General features: G+C 36.9%; 1 pseudogene; it reads right to left on the bottom strand.

Moving 5' to 3' along the window:
* Positions 1-9,401: 9,401 nt before the first annotated feature.
* LOC103086647 (microspherule protein 1 pseudogene) lies at positions 9,402-10,768 on the bottom strand (annotated as a pseudogene).
* Between the last annotated feature and the right edge of the window lie 1,770 nt (positions 10,769-12,538).

The raw sequence follows: 12,538 nt of genomic DNA on the forward strand, positions 1-12,538 counted from the left end.
ACTGTAGTTGCTACATAGTATATGTAGTATACATATTTAGCATATGTATATATTTAGTAGTATACATAATATATATACATATATATACAAATATATACATAGTATATATTTAGTAGTATACATAATTCCCAGCCCAATTTCCAACATATATCTGCCATTTATTTGATGAGTGTCTTCATCTGTTGATGTGGGTCTTCTCCCATTTGCATTAAATGTGTCTAACAGCCTTAACAGATGGAGAGTAAATACAGAAAAGAGTCCTATTAGGGTTTACCATGCTTTCCTTTCCCCTCCTCAATTAGTACTCTAGTCACAAGAATCAGTCTCAGCTTTCAAGTCATTTTCAATAATGCTTTTCCCTCCCTTGTTCCACTTTTTTGAAATTATAATATCTGAAGAGATAAAGAATGAGACATAGTATTAGGGGTCAGGGCAGGGGGCATGGGAAACTGAAACACTGCCTAAAATTTAGCATGCAGTCAGTAGAAGGATGGCTATTCAGTTTTCTGCTTTGTTGAGATTTTGTTTCTGATCCAGGAATTAGAGAAAGAGGGAAGGAATAAAGGTCTTTCTATCTACTTTCTGGCAGGCAGGCACACTAGCAGCATCGTACTATATCATGTATTTAATCCACTCCCCTTAGCTTTGTAGTTAATGGAAATTCCTCTCATATTCTAACAATAAGTTGACAGTGAGTCCCAGTTCACAGTGGTGTGCAATTTCATCTTAAGTCTCTTCCTAACTACTTTAGTGAAAAGGTAGAGGAGGCTGCTTCAGGCCTACTAGCCAGATGACATTTTAAACTGGAAATGAAAGTCGAGGTGTTTGAGTTTCCAATATATATGTGAATTCTGTATAAGAAGTGATTTGTTCCACAGCAAAACAGATATGCTATCCTTTGACCACATAGAAGAAGCTGAAGAATGAAAGCTAAATAAATAGGACATGTATCTGCTAAATTTCCATTGTGATCTCGATTACTTTCTCTTTCTTTAACCTGTGTATCATTTGTATCATTTATAACCTATTTCTAATGCACCCTTCAAGTCAATTATCATGTTAAAGACATAAAAAAGTTACTGAATAGAAGTTACTTGATATCTTTAATATGGTGGTATTTTCCCAGGAAATTATTATGTGGAAGAATTGGATCATTTTTTAAATTAAAATGTAAAAATCATACACAAACCATTTGCACTGTTTCCTATGCTAACAAAGGCATTTTCTTGAAATTTTTAAAATTCAGTTAAGATATTAATGGACATTAATGGAGAATCAACTGTTTTTTTTCTGCACTGTTCCAGGCACTACATACAAGAGTAAATAAAACAGATAACTACTGCCTGCAAGGAGCTTACATTTTCCATTTTGTCTGTTAAATTTTCATTCAATTTGTTAAATTTTCATTCATTCTTCAAGTTTTGTGTCCCAGGCCATTTTTCACGACCTGCTAGTTCTTAATAGTAAGCTCTTTGAAGATGAAAACCAAATTTATAGCTTTTAAAGCTCCCGATTTAGTTCCTCAATATGTGCTTATTGAATAGAATCAAATTTAACTATACTGATATGCCTTCAATAGAAAATGGCATTTTGGGTGTCCTTGTATTTGCCCCTTAAGAGGAGTTTCTCTTTTTATGATATTTGTTTGAAATAAATAATTGTAATTATTAAATAGGAAATATCTGTCTCGAGTTATCCATTATTAGAGATTAAATTTTTCATAAATGTTAAAACATTACAAAACTTTGTCGAGTAATACTAGGAAGTCAGTTCATGAATTCTAATGAATCTGAGAAATATTTGAATAATTCATAAGTATATTCAAAATGCATACACACACACACACACACACACACACACACACACACACACAGACACGCATCTTCAGATTAGCAGATGATAACACCAATGTCCAAAACAAAAGTTAAGTTTATGGAACTTACAAATTTATGGAACTCAGTACCATATTAATATAAAAAGTGACAGAGGTGCTAATAGAAAAAATCAACAGCATTACATGACTTTTGGAACTTTCACATTTCTTAAATTAAATCACAAAAGAAGCCAGTATTCATAATTGGGTGTATATTTTCATAATGCCTCAATTTCAGTGTGTGAGAATTGAGTGTTTTCTTCTTAGCAACTGAATTTTTTTCTAAAGTGAAGAAGTTTGTTTTTTGCTCTGTTAATAAACTGAGGCACAGATGTGTGGTCAAACTCCACGATGTAAACAAGTTCTTAGGCTGAATTATTAAATTCAGGTTTGTTTCCTCTTATTTTATCACTTCATTTTCTTTATCTTGACTAATAGTGCTGACTGTTGTATTTTATGCATTTTCAAGCTCTTTTCTATCCATTTTGGAAGAAAGCAATGTGTCAGTCATTAACTAGACAGGGAAAAAAGGTAAAATATAAACTTCAGGTAATTGTATTTTTTAGTGAACTGATATTTTACAAAACACATTATTTGACAAGGGTAGGATTAATAAACATAAGAATTATGTATTACAAAAAAGTAGTCAGAGTTAAATGTGGAAACAGTTATATCATTAAGTCATACCATGCCATATAACTAAAAAGATCAAAATAGTTTATCAGTTTCAGGCTTTTATTAAGGAGAAACATGAAGTAATACTCTTAAATATAAATCTATAATTTAACAAATTTCACAAGTAAAACTTAACAAATATCCCCATGCAAATTTAATTTTGCTAGAGTAATATTTGACGTAGTATCAATAAGATCATACTTAATAAAAGTTTCCTTTAGTAGCAGACCTTGCTTGGATATAAATCCTATAATTTAAGGATAATATTATTATAATTCAATAATACAGGAAAAAAATAAAGAGTTGTCCCAAAAGTAGTCCTGGGGACTGGACATTATCATGTTTGTTTAGTGGAGTATGGACGTCAAGAATTGCCCCAATGTGACACTATATGGACAGTATAAAGAAAGGTACTTCCTGTTATATACATATGCATGAGAAGGTATTCAGAAGAGGCATGTGCTAGAACTGGGTAGCTGAGGACCTTCCAGCTGAGGGTCTCCAAATGCATTTGAGAAAGGTAAGGTGTTGTTGATCTTCTAAGGCATAAAATAAAATTAACAAAGAGGCAAACAATGGAAACTAATTCCATCACATTATTTCTCTTCTTGCAGGACATGGGGGCGGGAGGGTTTAACTGTGATATCAGTTAAACAGTGAGACTAGAACATATAGGATAGTTGCCAGTAGCACCAGTGAAATGGTCAATTAGCAAAGACCAAAGAACATGGGGTGTATTAGCCAGAGTTCTCCAGAGAAACAGAACCTAAGAGATGTATGTATACATATACGGAGAAATTTATTTTAAGGAATTGGCTCATGTGACTCTGGAGGCTGGCAAGTCCAAAACCTACAGGGTGTGCTGGCTAGAAACCTAGGGAGAGTCAGTGTTGCAGTTCAGTTCTGAAAGCTGTCTGCTGGTAGAACTCCTTCTTGCTCTGGGAAGATCAGTCTTGTGTTCTATTCAGGTCTTCAACTGATTGAATGAGGCCCATCCACATTATGGAGGGCATTCGGCCTTATTCAAAGTCCAGTGATGTAAATGTTAATCTCATCCAAAACACCCTTATAGAAACATCCAGAGTAACATCTGACCGCATGTCTGGGCACCTTGCCCCAGCCAAGTTGACATATACAATTAAACATCATACCGGGCCAGTCCTGGACAGAATGAACCATTTACTTCAAGAAATTTTAAGCCCTATTTCTTACATTTCTTCTTTCAGTAGGACAATAAATGATTTGAAGTGAGAGACCAAAAATGGAATCCACAAGAGCTCAGGTTCTAGTGACTCAGCCAATGACCACAAACTCCAAAGTTAATGAGTCTGACTGGTGAGTAGGTACATTTGTCATTGTTGTTTTTACTATTATACGTCTAGGCTGATGTATTTACCATACATTAAAAAGTCAGAACTTACAAAAATTATTGTAGGGCAATTGGCTGTCACCCTAGCAAGTAAAATATAATTCTATGCTATTACAACAACATACATAAATTTGTTTCAGTCATATTAAAAATTTAAACTGAACATAAATTCTTTAAATTTACATTAGAAATGTAGAGAAGAATCTTTATAATCTTAGGTAAGGATTCCTTAAGCAAAATACAAAAGTACTAACCATAAATGGAAACTGTATAAATTTGACTACCATGCAATGATTATTTCTGTCAAAAGAAACTGTAAACTAAATAAAAAATACAACCCACAGACTTAGAGATAATTATAGAAAGATTGCAGACTCAAAGATCTGTAATCAGATTATAAAAATAATTCTCAAATAATAGAAGAACAAATAACTCCAATAAAAAAAGTCTTGAAAAGACCATTCACAGAAGTGGAAATATGAATATGAAATAAAAGTGAAAAGGTGTCAAACTCAGTATTAATCGGGAAGAAAAACTAATTTGAAACAATACTATTATTCCATTTCATATTCATCAGATTCAAGTTGGTATGTACCATAATTTAAGAAGGATAATAAATATGGGAACTCTCATTTACTGCTGTTGGGACTGCACATCATTATGTCCACTTTGGGAAGAAATTTAGCACCAACCAGTATAGTTGGAGATGTACATACAAGAGTTGATATTTCCACTTAAAACTATATATCTTTCACTAAAACTCTTGTACATGTACACAAGAAGACATATACAGAAATTTTTACTGTATCATTATTTGTAATAGAAAAACATATTGGAAATATGTTTATCAGCAAGAGAATATATAAATACCTATGTGCGTATGTATGAATAACACATTGGTATGTGTGTTTTCCTTTTTACCCATGTACATAAAGTTAAACTAACCACATCATTTCATGGCACTATGATCATCAGGAAGTATATGATTAATTTTGTTTTATTTGATTGTATATTAATTTTTGCCTTTTTTCTGATATTTCTTTTTATTATTTGTGACTCAAAATGGCCCTTAATGATTCCTACCAACTGTTGTGTAGTCCCCTGCCACATCTACCAGGGTAAGGCTGTGTGACCTAGAGAATATTGCAGAAGTAATGTTATGTTAACTTCTGATGTTGTCTTACAAGACCTTGGCATTTACATCTTGCTCCCTTTCTTTCTGAATTCACTTGCACTGGGGACAGCCAGATGCCATGTCTTGAGGACATTCAAGCAAGCCCCATGAGGATGCACATATGGTAAGAAATTGAGGTCACCAGCCAACAGCCATGTGCTATGCAAGCCATTTTGGAAGTTGGTCCTCTAATCCCAGTTAAGCCTTTAGATGCCTGTAGGGCTGACCCACCTTTTGACTGCAACAAGAGAAATCCTGAACCAGAATCACCCTACTAAGCCATTCCTGGATTCCTGACCCTCAGAAACTGTGAAGTAAAAATCATTATTGCTTTAAGTCTCTAAGCTTTGGAGTTATTTGTTAAGAAGCAATATATCACTAATACTTTCCTTTTCACCTTAGTCACCCATGCTAATGTGTTTGACATTGATTTTTTGTGAGTATATATCCTTGAAAGATACATAATTTTGCTTTTTGTGCATGTATTTTTAATTTATAAAAATGCCGTTGTGCTATAGATGCCATTGTTTCCTTTTTCCACAACATGTTTTTAAGACCTACCAATTTTGCTTATAATTAGTATTATTTTTCTCTAAATGCAGAAAAGCATCCTATAGTATGAATTCTTCATAACTCATCTTGCTCCATATCCCCTTAGAGACCTGTGACTAGTTTTCTCAAAGGTATATATCTTGAAAGGGATTGTTGGGTCATACAGTACACTCTTTCCATTTTCTTTTTGAAGACTTGCTTCATTGCCTCCCATCTCTTCCCTATCCCATAAATATATATATATATTTTTTTTTAATTTACTGTTTTATTGGGTAATATATTCATATAGGGCAACATTTAAAAGTCTGCATTGTGGCTATTTCCTTCAGCTTCACATTTCTTTTCCCCATAAGGAAGATAATACCATTAGTTCCTTTTGAGTCCTCTTAAAATGATAATTGTATCCACAAGCAAGTACAGATTCTTTACATTTTTACCCAAATAGTAACACGTTAAACACATTGTTCCATACTGCACTATTTTTTTTTTTTACTATGTAATTTATCTTGAAGAAATTTCTACTTTAGAACATAACCTATTCTTTGATACAGGTACATAGTGTATCATTGTTGGATTTTATCATAATTATTTAACAATGTCTTTATAGATGGATTAATTCTCATTTTTTTGAACTTTCAAATAATCCTGAAAAGAATCATCTTAAACAGAAAGAATCATTTTATATATGTGCAAGGTTATCCATAAAATATATGTTTAGAAATATATTTCTGGGTCAAAGGGTAAGTGTATTTATAATTAAAAGAGATTAATATTTAAACAGCTCCCTATAAAAGTTGTATCAGTTTACAAATATATATCAAAGGATCAATGCTTGAGTTTACTAATTCCTCATTACCTTCCCTTGCCAAAGTGTGAATTCAAACTTTTGTTTTGTTTGCTTAATGTGTGTGTTTATGTAATGCACGCAAATATTGAAATGTATATATTTGAAAGGTTTATATGCACATATTCAAAATTTAGGAAGTACAGAAGGTAAATGGGGAAAAGTAGATCTAGCTCACATCACTTACTCATTCACACAGTAATTTCTCCTGTGGCAGCCATACTTGTCAGCTACATACACATAAAAGTTTGGGTATATAGATTAATTCCTCTTATTTGGATGTATTTGTACTTCTTTCGTGTTGCAGGAACTGGAATGAGAAAGCTCTTGCCAAGGTGCTATTTTAAAAAGAGGCACCAGATTTCTGCATAACCATTTATATTAGGAATATCTTCCTTTATTATCTCAACGTTCAGCCTCAAGCAAACACCATGATATATGTGGATTTTAACAAAGTGATAGACTTTTTTTTTTAATTGGGGTATAGCTGCTTTACAATGTTGTGTTAGTTTCTGTTGTACAACGAAGTGAATCAGCTATATGTATACATATATCCCCTGTCTCTTGGACCTCCCCCTGACCCCCCATCCCATCCGTCTAGGTCATCACAGAGCGCGGAGCTGAGCTCCCTGCGCTATACAGCAGGTTCCCACTAGCTATCTGTTTTACACATGGCAGTGCACATACGTCAATTCCAATCTCCCAATTCATCCCACACCCCTTCTTCCTGTCCAGTGTGTCCACATGTTCCCTACGTCTGGGTCTCTATTCCTGCCCTGCAAATAGGTTCATCTGTACCATTTTTCTGGAGTAATGAGTTCTACACTACTCACTACTGCTGGTCATAATGTTTGAGCCTGCTCAGATCCAGCCAGTGTGCTGTACAGCAGTCATCCTGGGATCGTCCCCTGCAGAGCATCTATCATCTCTGTTCAACCAATGAAAGGCGAGAAGAGACATGCACACAGGATGTCTTAAGTGTCTTATCCCAGAATTTCTGAACATAACCTTTGTTTGCTTTCTACTGTAGAAAATGTACTTACAGGGTCACATCTAATTTCTAATTTCAGAACTAAACACAATTTAGTTTTGAATATGTTTCTTTATTATGTGCCCACATGTGAGCCATATTTTTGTCTTTTATTGTTTTATTGTTGTTGTTAAGCTGTTTACTATGAAAAGTGAGAGAACAGATTGAAGAGCAGAAGTTGTCTTTGTCACGTTTTAGAGTTTTAGCTTTCACATTTATATCTATAATCCACACAGAATGTACATCTAGCTGTGGTGTGAGAAGATATCTGTCTTTTATTTTCCTTCTAAGGGATGAATTTTCTCAGTTTAATGCTGCTGTTCTTGACCTACATATTTCCATATATATGTGGAACAGTTCCTTCAGTTTTCTAATATGTTCCTTTGTTTTCTTTATCCCTGTGCTAATATTATACTATATATCTTTTTACATATTTTGTAAAGCAATTTTCTCAATATAATTCTTCTTTTAATTGTTGTTAATTTAAGAACTTACGTCAAAGATTTATAAAAGATTTTTGAATTTTATACACCCACAACTACAGACACAAACACCTATTAAAATTTTTATTCGAAGCTCTTTAAGTGGAACAAATTATAAAGTGTTAATAGGGGCTTCCCTGGTGGCGCAGTGGTTGAGAGTCCGCCTGCCAATGCAGGGGACACGGGTTCGTGCCCCAGTTTGGGAAGATCCCACATGTCGCGGAGCGACTAGGCCCGTGAGCCATGGCCGCTGAGCCTGCGCGTCCAGAGCCTGTGCTCTGCAACGGGAGAGGCCACAACAGTGAGAGGCCCGCGTACTGCAAAAAAAATAGATAAATAATAAAGTGTTAATAATCATGATATAGATGTATCCTTTTCATAAATATGATATCCCATCCATTTATACATGGTCATTTTCATATATTTTAATAAAACATTTAAATTTCTCCCATAATTTTTACATATGCTCTATTAGTAGTTTGACACTTTATCATTTTTTGATAATTGTATGCAATGTCTTTGTTTCTATTATGTATTCTAATAAGTATTTGCTACTGTAAAGGAAAAATAACAATGCACTCTACCATCTGTGGCTGCCATCATATTAAGTAATATGTTCAGGATCTTAAATACTAATTTTAGAATATTTTAATGTTACCTTTGGGTGAGAGGAGAATGATGCTAGGGAAGTTTGCAAAAGAATTTCCAACCATATGTAAAATGTCTTATTTCTTTATAAATTTAAACAATTTAACCAAATTACTATATCATTAAATTATCATCCGTATGTTACTATTTGTTTAATATATCTTCAATAATGTGTTCTTAAAAGTGGAAGAGTAATATTTTAGTTTACATGAGGGTTTAAAAGTGTATCATTCATAATAATAGTTTAAAATGAAGTAAATTATTATATCCCTTTCTGAATTTTTGTATATATTTTCTATTATATAGGTTCTTCATTGAAGGGTATAAATAAGGCTACTTATGCATTTGCAGTGTCACAAATGTGGTAACTATAGTTGAATGAAATTTAACCTTAGAGGTAAACATATCCGGTTCTAGTTTGTTTTTTTTTTTTTTTTGGAACTCAAGGAAAAGTCTGAAGCTAATCAGCTGGAGACATGGGGAAAAGGTGGGAATCTGGGGAAAAGGGTAGGGTCCTCTGCAGGGAGAGAAGGGGAGGGGCTCTGGCACCAAGGAAGCCTGAGGGTCCCAGCCTCTAGGGGCTTCCCCAGGGCCAGCTCCGGCCCCCCCGCAGAGGCTCAGATCGAGGGGCCAGGAGCTGAGTCAACCACAGCCCCCTCTGGTTTTTCCAGGAGCCTGAGTTCCCAGCTCCAGGGGTCTGGAATGGCAGGGGAAACTGAGGCCAGAGAGAGCCCATGGGTCCTGCCACCACTTCTCACTGTGGCATGATCTTGGCAGCCTCGGCCGGAATAAGGGCAATGAGGTCCCAGATGATGAGGAAGACGAATCACAGGCTGGCAATCTCCACCACGGAGTTGTTGCTAAGGCGCCATTTGGAGGCACACAGCACAGGTCGTCCATCGATGTAGATGGGCCGCCGGCCCTCATTGGCAATGAAGTCACCATCTTTTTTCCTGCTTGATGACACCTTGCTTACGGGAGATCTTCCAGGACGGACCCTCCAGAGACAGGTCCACGTCAATCTGGTTATCCTCGGTTGCTCTGCCTATGGTGATCTTTCTCAAGCGCCTCAGGCACCGCACCATGCGGCCCCGAAGCACTGCCAGGGTCTGGCTGTCAAAGTCCGGAGAGCTCGTGCCTGTGATGTTATCTACTTGCACCTGCCACTTATGCGGTTCCTATTCCAGCTGCCGAATCTCTCGTTTCTGTAGCCGGTCAGCCACGGCAGCTCATGGTCTAGGACTTCATCTCACATGTCCTTGAGCTTTATTGTTGTCAATCAAGTCCTCTGCATCCGAGGAGTTCAGCACTCGGTCCCCCTTGGGCAGCGGCTGCACTGTCTGGTCCTCCAACAGGTAATACTGCTTCATGAGCTGCCAGTGGGCCTGTAGAGTCTTGGCAGTAGAGGCCAGGTAGAAGGCATTGGGGTGTCTGTGCAGCAGGTCCTGGAAGTCTCCAAGGTGGGCTTGATGGCCGATCTCACTTTGCTCAGCAGCTGCTCTCAGCCTTGCTAAACAGGGCCTTGCTCTGGATGGCGGCAACGGCCTCTGAGTGCAGCAGTGGGTCTCATGGCCTGGCAGGCCAGCTTGGAGATGACAGGATTGTAGAGCAGGGCATACCAGTGCTGCTGGGTGAAGCGGCGGCTGAACTTCATGCCCAGGTGGACAGATGTCAGGTCATTGGTCTGCAACGTGGCATTGATGAGCAGGAGGTCGTCCGCAGGCTTCCAGCGGCCCAGATCCTTGATCACCTGGAGTGGCTGTCTGCTCTGCTTCACACGCTTGGGGAGTCCAGGGGCTGGGGCTGGGCTGGGCGGCACAGGGACGATGGGGGCCTTGGATGCCTTCTTCTCACTGGAGGAGGGGGGGGTTCACTCCCAGAACAGCACCCTGGTTCCACCCCACTGGTCCCCTTCGCCCGGGTAGAGGACTTAGCCAGCCTGCCCTCCACCAGCTCATCATCAAACTTCTTTCTCTTGGTGGACCTGGAGGTGCTTCTCCATTTAGGGATGGTGCCAAAGCCTGTGAGGAGGCCCGCTTCTGCCCTGCCAGTCCCATCCTCATCCTCTGAGCGGCTGGCAGTGCCTGATGCCATCAGGGGTGAACCTAGCAGCCCCTGAGAATCTTTGTAGATCCTCTTACAGTTCCAAAGCCACTTGCTCCAAACCACAGGGCTAGAAGGAAAGGTCCCACAGGCTCATCCAAGGATTCTGACCAGGTGATCTTAGAGGCTGAGAGGAGATTCATTCCTAGGCTGCCGGCTCCAACAAAGATTCTTATCTAACAATAATATGGTACAACATATATAATTTCTGTGTCTATAATAATAAAATGTACACATTCTCTCTACCTCAGTAATGTTTTGCTTACACCCCAAAAAGAGCACCAACAGGATTACATTTGATTTCTTCTTTTTGTTTGGAATCTGAGACGATGAGTCTCTTTGAAGGAATTCATCTTTCTTCTTTAGCTTCTTACACAGTGCCTTGAGCATATATGCAGATATTTGCTAACTGTATACATTAATGAATATGTATTGTGTTTTCTATTGTGTGCTGTGTTCTTAAATTTTATTTGAATAATTTTTCTCTCTCTCCCTCCATCTATAGCTGTGGGTATATGTTTACATAAGTAATGAATAGTTTATTATACCACAATATAGAAATAAATGGGATTGCTATAATGCAAATCTCATTTAGATCCCATTCTAGGAAAGACTTTTTGTAAAACAAACAAAAGACATAGTACATACCAAGTCATGAGTTTCTGAATTTCTTAATAAACATTGTGAGCTCTATGTATATGGCAGGTAAACCAATTATTCAGAACATCTGGCCTCATCTCATATTGCATAAACTTGCTATAATGTATGTAAAACAGAAACAGTAAAAGTGAGTGTAACACACTCATTTTTGTGTGCATTCTTTGTGCACAAATGCAAGTCTGGCTCATGTTTATACCTCAGCAATTTTTGAAAGAAGATTAATGACATGAATATTTGCAAAGAAAATGTCTATGTGACCTACATTGGTGTGGCTCTTGAATATCAGTGTCACAGTGCTTTGCAATGGCTGCCATATTGCCACACAGCCCTATTTTATGGAGGTGACAAGCTGTCACATGTAAGGTTTATTTCTATTACTTCTTTTTCTGCTTTAATTCAGTCTATTTTCAGTGTCTTTTCCTTTCCTTTTCATATGTTAATTGTGATTTGAACCAGTTAACATATCTAACAAATCCTAGAATTAATTTTTCACTTCAGACTGAGGCACGTATTATTTCTACTGAAATGTATTAGTCTTTTTTAATAGTTCAGTTTCCATTATTTACCTACATTTTGGAACAGGTTACGCCTAATAGTTACTCACTTTGTTGCCCACTCTGGCTTCACTCAATGGCCAATTTTAAGAACCAGGACTTTAATTACTACAATTGCAAAACATTCTTGTTAGGCTCTGTCTCTTAAGGCAATCTCTACTATTTCCTGAAAAAGATTTTTGTACAAATACCATTGTGAGTTCAAATGAGATATTCTTCTTTTAGGTCATAGGAGTGGGGCTAGAGCTATAAAGACATGTATGAAAGGGATTTGGGGCAGGAACATATGGTTACATTTTTTAATGTCTGAGATGTCAGGGCTGGCAGGAATAAATAACTGCATCTATGCTTCACATAATACAAATACTATATTTTAAAATTGTGATGAACAACTGCACATATGTCAAAAATCATTTAGTTTCATAGAAAGCCTTTTATATTCATTTGGAATTATCAAGGATTTTATATTTACCATTCAGACTTGAAACATAGCTTAAAGACAAAATAGGTCAAAACTGACCTATTCAAACTTGAAACATAGCTTAAAGACAAAATAGGTCAAAATCTGAAGATC

The sequence above is a fragment of the Lipotes vexillifer genome, unplaced genomic scaffold, assembly GCF_000442215.2.
Source record: "Lipotes vexillifer unplaced genomic scaffold, Lipotes_vexillifer_v1.1 scaffold50, whole genome shotgun sequence".
Classification (NCBI taxonomy): domain Eukaryota; kingdom Metazoa; phylum Chordata; class Mammalia; order Artiodactyla; family Lipotidae; genus Lipotes; species Lipotes vexillifer.